The sequence below is a fragment of the Sus scrofa genome, chromosome 3 (assembly GCF_054392235.1).
Source record: "Sus scrofa isolate SSC_HxYL_T2T_F1_AM1 chromosome 3, Sscrofa_HxYL_maternal_Yorkshire_Landrace_v2.0, whole genome shotgun sequence".
In the NCBI taxonomy this organism is placed as follows: Eukaryota; Metazoa; Chordata; class Mammalia; order Artiodactyla; family Suidae; genus Sus; species Sus scrofa.
The window spans coordinates 138820588-138834389 of NC_139385.1; positions in this window are offsets into that span (position 1 = coordinate 138820588).

Consider the following 13802-nt stretch of genomic DNA (forward strand, 5'->3'; position numbering starts at 1 on the left):
AGTACCCAGGCCCTGGACCTGAGCCTCATGGCTGTCATTTAAGGGTCAGCAAGGAGGTCAGTGAGTGGCCGGAACCATGAGCTAAAGGGAGACTAGAAAATGAGGTGGATAGAGTTCCCACTGTGGCTCAGCAGGTTAAGAACCTGACACAGTGTCGAGAGGATGCAGGTTTGATCCCTGATCTCAGTGGGTTCAGGTCTCAGACATGGCTCGGATCTGGCATGGCTGTGGCGTAGGCCAGCAGCTGCAGCTCTGATTCGACCCCTAGCCTGGAAACTTCCATATGCCACAGGTGTGGCTGTAATACAAGAAAGAACAAAGAAAATGAGGTGAAGGCAATATATGGTTGGAAGGACCTAGTCTTGGAGAGGCCATTGGAGGAGTTACACAATCTGATATGCTTAACAGATCAATCTGGCTGTGGTGGGGAGAACAGACTGCTGGAGGCAAAGGTAGAAGCTGGGAGGCAGGTGAGGAGATTTGCAATAGTCCTAGTAGCTTGAACCAGGTAAGGGCAGTGGAGGTGGTAAGAAGTCAACAGATTCCGAAACTACGTATTTTGGAGGTAAAGGCATAAGGTTATCTTGATGGAAAAGAAACCCATCAAGCATCTATAGAGAAAGAAAGGAGGCAAGGATGACGTCAAGATTTTTGGCTTGAACAACTGGAAGGGTGAAGCTATATTTGACAGAGTTGGGGGCAGACACTGGGTGGGACAGTTTGGGGGGAGGGTAGAGGAGGAATCAGGAATTCGATTTTGGAACTTAGATACGATGATAAGGCATCCAGGTAGGAAGAGAAGGCAATTGGATGTGGGAGCCGAGCATTCAGAGACAAGTTCTGGATGGAGAAATACATTTGGGCGTTATCTGTGTGTTGATGGTATTTAAAGTCATGAGACTATATTAGATCACCCACTCCTCACTCACTTGTCAATTAATTCCTTTTACACAGTCATTAAACACCCATTCTATGCCAGGCCTTGTGCCAGCAACTGGGAAACGAGAGATAACCAGGACAGAGTCCCTGCCTTCAAGAGGCACCTAGTCCAGCGGGATATTCAGTCTTATCATTTTGTTCTAACACTAGATAAGTGCTCTTCTCTAGCTGCGTCACAATGTCATTTACCAGGCTTCTCTTTCCAAAGAAACCTTAGCCATCTTCAGAGTTTATCAAGGATTATCAAATAAATAGCTTGATTATAAGCCTCTCATTTTCTAGACCAACCCTGATTTCAAATGTTGAAATGTAAGAATGGGAAGGGGCCAGTGCTGACTGCCTAATTAACTAGGAGGTAGTGTTTTAAAATATGAGTACCATGGCATCAGAGAGTTTTTGGTCTTTTTTTTTTTTTTTGCATATACCCAGGGCCTAGGACAGTACTTAGCTTATAGGATGTGAGTCACAGATTTTTCCAGCTGTTCTTTTGTTTGTTTGTTTTAGGGCCACACCTGTGGCATATGGAAATTCCCGGGCTAGGGGTCGAATGGGAGCTACAGCTGCCAGCCTACACCACAGCCACAGCAACGTGGGATCCAAGCTGTGTCTGAGACCTACACCACAGCTCACAGCTATGCCGGATCCCCGACCCACTGAGTGAGGTCGGAAATCGAACTTGGATCCCTAGCCTGGGAACTTCCATATGCTTTGGAAGACAAAAAAAAAAAACAAAAAACACTTTGGCTCAGATGCCACTGTTGGCTTGTCAGATGGGCACAGATGCTTTTTGTCTAATGGAAATAACCAGTGGCCAGAGGACTCAGTGAGATAGAGTCTGCCTTGTGCTGCAGGTGAGAGTAAACATGGGCATATTGCTGGGAAATAGGTCAGCTGCATAACAAGTGGTATAGTTGAGCAATAGTGTCTTTTTCTTTTTAGGGCCACACCCATGGCATATGGAAGTTCCCAGGCTAGGGGTCAAATCAGAGCTGCAGCTGCCCGTCTACACCACAGTCACAGCAACATGGGGTCCGAGCCGCATCTGCAACCTACACCACAGCTCACGGCAACATGGATCCTTAACCCCCCGGAGCCAGGCCAGGGATTAGGCCCGCATCCTCACAGATACTGAGCCACCATGGGAACTTCCTGGTTAAACAATATTGAGGCAACCCCAAGAACAGGAAACAGGGAAATAAAATTAGAATGGAGGCAATAAACTCTTAAAGGAATTGAAGCATCACTGAGCCAAGATTTGATAACACCAAGGCCTAATTGAAGGTACTAATATATATCTAAAGAAAGAGAGGTATAGCCCTTCAATCCTAGTAAGAAAGGTCTGACCACACCAGCACCCCTACACACTATTATCCCCGAATAGTTAATGTACCCAAGGGACCACACCTCTTGAGTGACAGACACAGAGTCCAACACAGACCATTCCTCAGCTCTGCCCCTAGGGAGAGAGGGCACTGGCCATCAAGGATGTTTTTTCAGGGTGTAGATGCTGGATTAGTCGTTGTTCTTCCAGCCCTCTGAAGATATGGTTCTGTTTCTTCTATCTTCTGTCTTTTCTGTTGAGAAGTCAGCTACCAGTGTTAGATCAACTATAGGCTAAATAACAAGAAAATTCCCAGCTGTTTGGAAATTAGTCAATAAACTTCTAAATAACCCATTCAAAAGACCAGTCACTATGGAATGACAGAACACTTGGAACTGAATAAAAGTGGAAATATATCATATAAAATTATGAAATTCACTTCAATCTAGAGGGAAATTTATGGCCTCCAATTCAAGTATTGGAGGGAAAAAAAGAAAGACTGAAAATCAGTGATAGAGATATACATCTCAAGAAGTTAGAAGATTGAACTAAAAAAAAATAGATGGAAGGAAATAAAAAGAAATGAATGAAAGAAAAAGCATACATTCAATAGAAGGGCTCCACAAAACTAGTATTAATGGTTTTAAATGATTCATAAATTTAATAAGCCCTGGAGAGACTGATTAAGAAGAAAAGCAAAGCTGGAGTACCCACTGTGGCACAGTGGGTTAAGGAATGCAAAAGAGGAGGCTTGGATTGCTGTGAAGGCACAGGTTTGATCCCTGGCTCGGTGCAGTGGGTTAAGGATCCTGCATTGCCACAGCTGTGGCGTAGGTCACAGCTGCAGCTTGGATTCAATCCCTGGCCCTGGAACTTCCATATGCCATGGGTTCAGTCATTAAAAAAAAATAATAAAACTAAACTAAAAAAATGAGAAAAGCAAAGTTACCCAATATTAGAACAATTAAGGTGGCATCATTGCAGACAGCACAAATATTAAGAAGGTCATCAGCGGGTACAAAGGGAAGCCAGTAGCATGTGGTCTCCTGGACACCAAGTGAAAATATGTGTCCAAAAGAAGGAAGCCATCAACTCGATCAGAAACCCCTGAGAACTACAGTAGGACGAGGCCTGAGGAGTGACCTTCAGATATGAACAGTGACATCATCAGTGACCTTGACAAGAAAGTCAAATAGAGTGTGTCCAAGAGCGGACACCCCAGAGTTCCCACCTTGGCGCATTGGAAAAGAATCTGACTGGGAACCATGAGGTTGTGGGTTTGATCCCCGGCCTCGCTCAGTGGGTTAAAGATCTGGCATTGCCATGAGCTGTGGTGTAGGTCACAGACGTGGCTTGGACCCCAAGCTGCTGTGTCTGTGGTATAGGCTGGCAACTGTAGCTCCGATTTGACCCCTAGCCTGGGATCTTCTATATGCTGCAGGTGCAGCCCTAAAAAGCAAAAAAAAAAAAGCGTAAACCCCATTTGTGAGGAATTCTGTTGGAGACAGAAGCAAAGGAACAGTAGCTGATAGGCATGTAAAGTCAAGAGAGACTTTTAATTGTCTGTTTTTCATTCTTTCTTTTTTTTTGGTTGCACTCCTGGCATGGGCGGCAGGGTGGCGGTGTTTATGCCAAGGTCGGAGGAGGGCTCACAGGTATGATAGCTCTTAGAAGTGGAATGGTTAAGCCAGAAGTTATTAAATTGTCGGGCAGCATCGGGAGCCTCCCAGATTTCTGAGATCATAAATATAAAGATAAAGCCACCCAGCCATTCAGCTGCTCGCTTGATGAAAACGTCCCATTTACTCCAAAGGGACAAATTAGGTGTATTCACAATTTCAAAAATACCTGCCAGGCAATGTACTACTGAGAGCCACCTGTCATCGTGCATATAAATCTGACACTTTCCTTTTTGTGTGGAAAAAAAAAAGAGATAACTCATCTCTAAGTCTGACGGGTCTTTTAAGTATGTTGCCGTGAGATATCCGGCAATCTTCAACACGAAAGAAGACTCTCATGGGTATTCAGCCATTGCAGGCCATGCAATGGTCCTGTGACATCTGAAAGGCCTTTGTTTATAAAATGACACCCGTGCCATCCTATAGCACCGCACACACGTCTGCCTTCAGCCTTTGCTGCCACTTCCTGCTGCTGAATGAGGCAACCTGATCTCAGGGTTCGTGTGCTGTGCAAGTCACAGCAGCCTCTCCTTCGATATGGATGCAATTTTACCCAAATTATTGCTCTTGTAAAAGAAATTATTTACTGTTGAGGATATATGCTCCCTGGTCCAACATCCCGTTAGCCGCTCCTCGAAAGTAATTTTTTCTACACTTCATTTTTGAAACAATCTAGAGACTGCAATGCAAGGAACTTGTTAGAAGTATCTAGATTTTATCCAACCGTATAGCAAACCTTCAAATTGCAAATCCGTGTGCTTTGTTCTAATACTTGTATCGTCTAAATTTTCAGCATTTTCTGCATCTGCCAGCATTCCTGTTATCTGTTATTTCAGCCATATTTATTATAGTGGAAAGACAGAAAACTGATAAAAATAAAATATAACTTTTTTTTTTCTTTTTAGGGCTGCCTATGCGGCATATGAAAGTTCCCAGGCTAGGGGACAAATCAGAGCTGCAGCTGCTGGCCTAGGCCGCAGCCGCAGTCACGCAGGATCCTTAACCCACTGAGCGAGGCCAGGGATGGAACCTGCATCCTCAAGGATACTAGTTGGGTTCGTTACCACTGAGCCACAACAGGAACTCCTAATATAGAACTTTAAAGACTAGATAGATGCTTTTAAAAATACAGCGGTTGGAGTTCCCGTCGTGGCTCAGTGGTTAACAAATCCGACTAGGAACCATGAGGTTGCGGGTTCCATCCCTGGCCCTGCTCAGTGGGTTAAGGATCCGGCGTTGCCGTGAGCTGTGATGCAGGTCACAGACGTGGCTTGGATCCCGCGTTGCTGTGGCTGTGGTGTAGGCTGGCAGCTACAGCTCCGATTCGACCCCTAGCCTGGGAGCCTCCATATGCCTCGGGAGAGGCCCTAGAAAAGGCAAAAAGACAAATAAATGAATAAAACAAAACAACAACAACAACAGCAAAAATACAGCTGGGTAGGTACATGCCGTGACTCGGGTGGAGGTGAGTGAACAGAAGTTTTATAGGGTCGTCGGGGAGACGTCTCCAAAGAAGGGCCAGGGGAGCCGGGATGAGAACGCAATGGGAACCAAGCAAGACGATGGTGGACCGTATCCCAGGGAGCGTGGCGAGGCTGAAGCAGATCCAGGCTTGGTGTGTTTGAGGAAGGAAAGGAAGCCTGTGCGGCTGGAGGGTAATCAGTGAGAGGCAGAGTCATTGGCCCGGGGCCAGAGGGTGGGACAAGGTCTGATGGCTGATGGCCGAAGGACTTCTGGGTCCACGGGGCTGAGACCAGGCCAGTACATCCGCACAGCCCATTCCGCGTGTTACACCGGCTGTCCCTGGCAGGGACGTCCTGGCCACCATCATTGCCTCCCACCAGGGAAGGGACCTGGAGGCTGGCCAGCTGGCCATGGCTGCCTTGCATTGTCCACGTAAGCTGGGCCGGTGTACGGGGATAACAGCCTCCATGGGATTGTGGCTCAGAGAAAGTGGAGTGAGGCTTGGGGGGGTGGCAGAAAAATGGGGGTCCCACACAGGCACTGGCCAGGCACTGGGGCTCCACTGGCATAGGCGTTTCCCACAGGAGGGAGGCTGTGGAGGAAGGAGGGGCCTGAGGACACCGGGGTGCAGCCCCCTCTTCTCAGCATCTGCTGAATTTCACTTCTATCTAAGGCTCCTTCCCCTGGAAAGGATATGAAATTACATATTTTGAAAGAGTCAAAGGAAACGGAAAAAAACTTCAAACGCTAATCCTTCAATTCAGATTTCATGACCCAAAAATGCCTAAAGACCAAATTGCCTATGTTATATATTTTGGAAATACCATGATGAGAAGGTGGAAAGAAACATTATAAAGTTGGTGACTTTTAAGTCAAAATGAGAGGACATTCGAAAGGAAGCAATTTACTAAGACGAAACCTGAGCCTTCCCATCAAGGGCACTAACAAGGTTGGTTTTTCGTTGCGTGCAAGACCGGTGCACACCTGGCATTTTCTGGGCCAGGCACCAACCTAAACATGTTAACCCACTGGACCATTAGCAGCAGCAGCCCCATTTTACAGACAAGAAAACAGACACCAAGAGATTTTAACTTTCTGTAAGTGGCTGATCCAGGAGTCAAAACCTAGTGGCCTGGCAGAGAAGGCAATTTCGGCTGCCATCCCCTGACCCTCTTGGGAAGGACTGGGCTCAGTCTCATTAAAGCTGGCACTTGACAACCGATTTTGGTGGCTTAGCCACGAATAAGCTGTTGACTATGTAAGAACCTTAGATGATATTGTCAAGGTCAGAAAATGTTTGAATATAATTGCTCTTAGTTCAGCAGAAGCGGAGGGACAATTCCACACCACAAAGCGCTAAGATTTTATTAAGTGCAATTCTCTCTTTTGAGACTGCGTGTTACCTAGGGGCATTGATTTAATGGGCCATTATTGGGAAAGTCTGATGCCTTTTACTCTGTCAAATCATAGCTCCAGTTGGAGTGTTATTTAATTAATGAGGATGTATCCAGAAATGACTTTGAAATGATTAGATTGGATTTGATGAATGCCCTGTGTGTCAACTCACATGAGCTGTAAATAGCTTTATTATATACCGATAGAGTTTGGTTTATTTAGAAAATGGACAGAAATGTATTTTTAGGGGAGTTCCCGTCGTGGCGCAGTGGTTAATGAATCCGACTAGGAACCATGAGGTTGTGGGTTCGGTCCCTGCCCTTGCTCAGTGGGTTAACGATCCGGCGTTGCCGTGAGCTGTGGTGTAGGTTGCAGACACGGCTCGGATCCCGCGTTCCTGTGGCTCTGGCGTAGGCCAGTGGCTACAGCTCCGATTCGACCCCTAGCCTGGGAACCTCCATATGCTGCGGGAGCAGCCCAAAGAAATAGCAAAAAAAAAAAGAAATGTATTTTTAAATTATGATTTACATAGAAACTTAGACATGAATATATATTCCCTACCAGTTGTTAAATAAAGGTATTTTGACTCTTCCTTCTGAATCCATGGAAGGCATTTCAGTTTAATTGTAAATGTGATAAGAAGTCAATGAAAGATTTTGAACCAAGAAGTGACATGGTCTATGCTTTAAACTGTTAGGTCTCTGTATGGGGAAAAACCACAAGGCATAAAAGATGAATGAAGATGGCTAATTGGAAGTGTCGACTAGAAAAAAAAAAAAAAAAACCACAACTTAAAAGTTGAAAATTATGTTTTATTCAGTGGGCATTCCGAGGACTGAAGCCTTGGGAGACAGGCTCTCAGATGGCTCTGAGGGGTGGCGCCAAAGACTCAAGGAAGGAGGCAGGATTTAGAGGAGTTCCCCCCCCCTTTTAGGGCTACACCTGCAGCATATGGAAGCTTCTAGGCTAGGGGTCGAATTGGAGCTACAGCAGCTGGCCTATACCACAGCCATAGCAACTCGGGAATCTGAGCCATGTCTGCAACCTACACCATAGCTCACGGCAACACCAGCTCCCCGACCCTCCGAGCAAGGCCAGGGATTGAACCCACATCCTCATGGATATTAGTCAGGTTTGTTTCTGCTTTGCCACAACAGGAACTCCCGATAGGGGAGTTTTTACCAAAAATATTCCAGGTCGTTGGAACATCAAAAGATGACTAATTAAAGAAAAACCAGAATCTGAGTTAATGAATTTAACGCTTTTCTATGTATGGGAAGATGTAGGAGTCTGGGCTCCTTGAAATAATTCCCTTGGCCTGCACCTTAACTGTCTATCGCCAGTATCCTGGTGTTTCTCCTCCACCCTGAAATCCCCTCGGGGGCACTGTGGGGGGCGGGGTGGGGGTGGGGGCGGCTGATGGCTTGATGGCCACATCTTTTGTTTACTGATAGGGCAGGCAGCATTTTCTGTCCACAGGAGGCACTTACAGGAATTCAGCCCAGGATGACAGAGCTTGGACACGGGCACCAGAGTGGGCGGTGGGAAATGGGTAGATGTTGAGGATGGCGCTAACAACGGATGAGGTGTAGCGTTAAGAAAAAGGGCAGACTCTACGATATCGTGGTGAGGGTGGTGGACTAAGATAGTTATCAGCAGGTTTGGGGTGAAAATCCAGATATGGGACACGTCCAGTTGGATACAGCTGTTGGAAATGCAAGAGGAGATATGGCAGGGCAGTGAATCCGGAACTCAGAGATGTTCTGCCTGGAGATGGGGATTTGGGCATCACGGTCAGTGTACCAAGGAGATTTAAAGCCCTGGGACTTAATGAAAACCCCTGGGGAGTGAGAGCGGCCAGTGGATGAGAAGAGAGAGCCCAGCACTGAGAGGAGGGCAACGGGCAGAGAATGGTGACCAAAGCCCCTTGAAGAGTGTCAAGAAAGGAGACCTGGCACCTGCTCCCAGGAGGCGGGCATGGGGTGAGCTGGCGTAGGGCCTCCCAAGTACACGGGGTTGACAAGATGATTTCAGGGTTGTGTTCCGGTGACAGTTGGACTGGCAGGGTCAAGGCGGAGCTGGAGGGAAAGGGGAGGCCGTGAAGACAAGGCCTGTGAGGAAGAGCAGGATGGTACCGAGGGGTGAAAACGGGAGCGATCGCCGTGTGGTCACATGCCGACGGAAATGAACTACTGATTAGGGAGTGGGGGGCGTGATGACAGGAGCAACGTCCTTGAGTGGGTGAGGTCAGATCTGGCCCCTGATGAGGCCGCCCTGAGGGGCTGTGTTATTCTCACCTGATCAGGCTGTGGAAATCCCTGGAATGTGGCCACTGCTCAGCCAGGCCAGGGTCTGTGGGGTGTGGCCACATCCCAGCTGGTTCCCCCCACCTTCCTGATCCCCACCCCCACCCCACCGCCTGTACTGCCCACATCCTAGGGCTTGGAGCCCAGGACAACTCAGCTAAAGTTTAGCTAAGAGGTTCTGCTGAGTGTGGAAAGAGCTAACTACTATTTCTAGGAGCCCACGGAGCAGAGACTGCAATCAAGAGAGATTCGAATCTTGGCCCTGAAACTTCACCTGCCGGCGGTGTGCCCAGGACAGGTCATGTCTCTGCGTCTCAGTGGGAGAGGAGTCTGCAGTGTGCAGATGGTAACTTTACCCAGACACCTTCAGAGAGTATGAGGTGCAGGTGGGGCAGTGGGTGTGCAAAAGCCGTGCCGAAGCTCCGTAAACGGGAACAGATGCCATCAATTGTCACGTGGCTTCGCTTACTGGGTCATCCCCCGCCACCTCGCAGAACAGGCACAGCGTGTAGGGGAGGCATTTCTTTCTTTTTTTTTTTTTTTTTTTTTTTTGGTCTTGTCTTTTTGCCATTTCTAGGGCCACTCCCGCGGTATACGGAGGTTCCTAGGCTAGGGGCTGAATCAGAGCTGGAGCCGCTGGCCTACACCACAGCCACAGCAACTCAGGATCCAAACTGCATCTTCAACCTACCCCACAGCTCACGGCAAACCCGCAACCTCAGGGTTCCTAGTCGGATTCGTTAACCACTGAGCCACGACGGGCACTCCAGGGGAGGCATCTCTCAGGACGTTTCCGGTGCCACCCCTCTCTGTGGGTTTACTTTTCATAACTAGACTTTTAAGGTTTGGTTTTGTTTTTTTTTTTTAAAGATAAGAGCGAGCCTTGGCTTCTTGGGAGAGCCTCCGGATTTCATTACAGACGTCAGGTATCGTGTCAAGATCCTTGGTTGAAAGGCAGGGGAGACGTGTTATTATCTTCAAAGCTTTCTGGGACCCTATTAAATGCTAATAACAAGGGACGGGGTTAGTCCGGAGAGCAAACCCCATCCTGGACGCCTCTCTCCCCGGGCTCCACACACCTCTGCGGGAGGGAGAGAGAATCGAGTGCACCCGACGGACCGGCCCCCCAAGGCCTCCAGGGCCTGCCACGGCCTGGTCTGCCCATAACTGGAGCTGGAACGCGCTGTGGTTCGCGTAGAGCTGGGAGAAGGGCAAGAAGCCGATGCTCGCCGGGCAGAGGGTACGCTGGGCGCAGTGCTGGCCCATTGAGCTGGAAGGCAATTGTTCTCTTCTCCTCCAGGCTCAGGGGGTCAGATCTGGTCACGTGGCCAACAAGAGCCAAAGGCAGCCGTCTTAACCCGTGTCTCCCAGCTCCAAGGAGCCCGTGCTCTCTATAAACAGAGGAGGAGCTTCCTAAAGGTTTTCTTGGTGACCGAGTGAGTGGCGGAATGAATAAAACCCTCTGGATGCAAAGGTGCCTCGTCAAAGGACATCTGCGGCCAGAAGGCACAGCCCCCATTAAACAGAAGCAAAACTACCTTCTTAGGTTCAGGTGAGGTACTCAGAGCGTGGCTGACACAGCTCAGGAATTTCCCAAACTCTCCAGTGATAAGATCACAGGCAAGTCGCAGAACCTGCTGGGGGCTGGTTTCTCCATTTCTCATCTTGGGGCAAAAACAAGTCTTGCTCCCTCCCCCTCCCTCCCAGGAAGCAGCGTTAACAGAACCCAGGAGCCGTAGCTCTGGCCGTGGGCCTTATAGTCCTTGCAAGATGAGCCCCGACTTGTGACCATCCCGTAGCCAGTACTGGCCCCATAAATCAGGGACCCGGCACAAAGTGACAATGTGGCGCCTGTGGATCAAGAATGACTAAGAATTTCAAGACGGTGACATCAGAGAGTTAAACCGAGCCTGGGGCCCTTCAGAGTACGTGGTCCCGTGTGACTGCATGGGCTGGACACCCACGAAGCCAGCCCCACCTGTGGCCTTTGATTCCGGAGGAGGGAAGGACAGATCTTAAAAGGAGATTGGTGGGACATCTTGGGCGCACCAAACATAGGACAAACAAAATCGCCGTGGCGGTCCGGTTCCGGTTGCTTGAAACACAATTTCAGAATAGAAAGAGTTTTTAAAATCCATGTGGTACTAGTTCCATGTTATAGATCAGGAGATGGAGACCCAGACAGGAGCAGCGCCCTGGGGAGTCCTGGGCGCCACCGAGAAGGCGGGTCCTGGCTGAGTCTCCTTTGGTCTCCCTGCCACTGAAACAGCGCAGGCCGGGTGGAACTATGCATTTTCTTTTTCTCTCCACCCCCCACTAACCAACAGTAAAATAAAAGGGTTAAGTCCCCAAGGACCAAGGAAATGGGAGAAGAAGCAATGGGAATTAAAACGGGTTTGGGAGTGGGGTTCCCAGAAAAGCGAAAGGGCTGAAAATCTGGATCCTGCCGGCCCCTCCCCCTTTCCAGAATGCCAGTGGCAAGTTTGGTGTCCCCCCCAGGCAGGAGATAAGAGTCTTCTCTGGAGTAAATCCCAGACGCTACCATTTGGAATTCTTTTTTTTTTTTTTTTTTTTTTTTTTTTGGTCTTTTTGCCTTTTTCTAGGGCTACACCCACGGCATATGGAGGTTCCCAGGCTAGGAGGCCAATCCGAGCTGTAGCCACCGGCCTATACCACAGCCACAGCCACGTGGGATCCGAGCTGCGTCTGCGACCTACACCACAGCTCACGGCAACGCCGGATACTTAACCCACTGAACGAGGCCAGGGATCGAACCCGAAACCTCATGGTTCCTAGTCGGATTCGTTAACCACTGAGCCACGACGGGAACTCCCCCATTTGGAATTCTTTACAGGGAGCTGGTTTGAAGTTCAGTCCTATTAGACTGAGGTCCTGGGACCCGTCTGGCTTCTGTGCGGAGAGCTTTCTAGGCTCTCAAGTGAGAGCCAAGGACGAAGCCTCTACCTAGAAAGACAGAAAACAAAACAAATAAAAGAATTGGGAGAAATCAGAGACAACTTCAAACGGACAATCTACCTAAAAGGAGTGGGGGCGAAATTGTATCTGGGAAAGAAGAACCAGAACAAATTTTATTTTTTATCTTTTGGCTACGCCCCCAGCATGCGGAAGTTCCCAGGCCAGGGATCGAACCCACACCACAGCAGCCACTAGAACCACAGCGGTGACAACATCAGATCCTTAACCCACTGAGCCACCAGGGAACTCCCCAAAACTTTTTTTAAAAAGCTCCCAAACAAGGAAAACTTCTGGAAAGTTACATACATGAGTCAAAATAAAAATTTAATATAAAAAGTAAATTTAGAGAAACTTTCAGAAGATAGAACAAAAAGATGGAATATAGCAAAGATAAGATAAAGCAAGAGGGTAAGTCTAGGAAGTTGCAAGCCAACTGCTAGAGATACCAGAAAGCGAGCCAAGGGGACAAAATCATCAAGGAAATAATACAAAGAAATTCCTCAGCACTAAAGCACGAGTTTCCGACCCCAAACAGCTAGCTCAAGGGATGTTCTGAGCACAGAGGATGAAAAAGACCCAGGGTCAGGTACCCCACTATAAACTTTTTGACTATTAAGGACACAGAGATACTGTGAACTTCTAGAGAGAAAAAGAAGAGAATCAGGGAGTTCCCATCATGACTCAGCGGTAACAAACCCAACTCGTATCCATGAGGATGCAGGTTTGATCCCCGGCCCCACTCCGTGGGTCAAGGATCCGGCATTGCTGTGAGCTATGGTGCAGGTCGCAGATGTGGCTCAGATCCTGAGTTGCCATGACTGCGGTGTAGGCTGGCAGCTGATTTGACCCCTGGCCTGGGAACTTCCATATGCTGTGGGTGCAGTCTTAAAAAGACAAAAAAAAAAAAAAAAAAAAAAAAAAAAAAAAAAAAAAAAGAGAGAGAGAATCAGAATCCTTGGACCTCTCAACAACACTTTGGGATCTAGTGAGCAATGGGCAATGCCTTCAATATCCTAATTGATATCCTACACTTTATATTCAGCCAAACTGCTCATCAGTGAGGGGAGAATAAGATATTTTCAGACATGCAAGAACGAAAATCGCTTACTTCCCTTGTGTGTTTAGTGAACTGGTGCAAGCAGTGATCCACTAAAATGAGGAACCAGGAAAAGAATACATGGAATCCAGGAAGCAAGGGATCCAGAGAGTGAGCGGCAACATGAAGCCTCACAACCGCAGTGACTAGAAACTTCCAGGTGATGTGGCACAGCATCCGGTTGAGATTGGAGAACTTGGAGGGAAGGCTCTAAGAAGAAGGGCTCAAAGAGTAAGAGGACTAGGACGTGTTAGCAAGTATGGGAAACATTATTTCTAGAAGTGAGGCAGCCTTTCTTAGGACATTAGGACAAATTAATGATAAATGAAGGACTAAGTGGGCAGTTCAGGTGGTTCTCTAGTGATTGGCATTTGCACAGTCATGATAGAGTAGGTCCTGCTGTAACTGTGGTGGGGGGTAGGGAGGTGGAAGTGGGAAGGGGAGGGACGTCTGAGTCCTTATTTACCATTGTGGGGACTCCTAGCAGTGGCTCAAAACATAAATTCGTATGTTAAAAAATAGGGGTAGATCTAGTCCTGATTGTTAATACCATCTATAAGACTTCCAAGTTTAAGATGGTGAAGGAAAGAGGTTCCCACTTTTTTCTTCAAAAAAAGAAAAAAGGA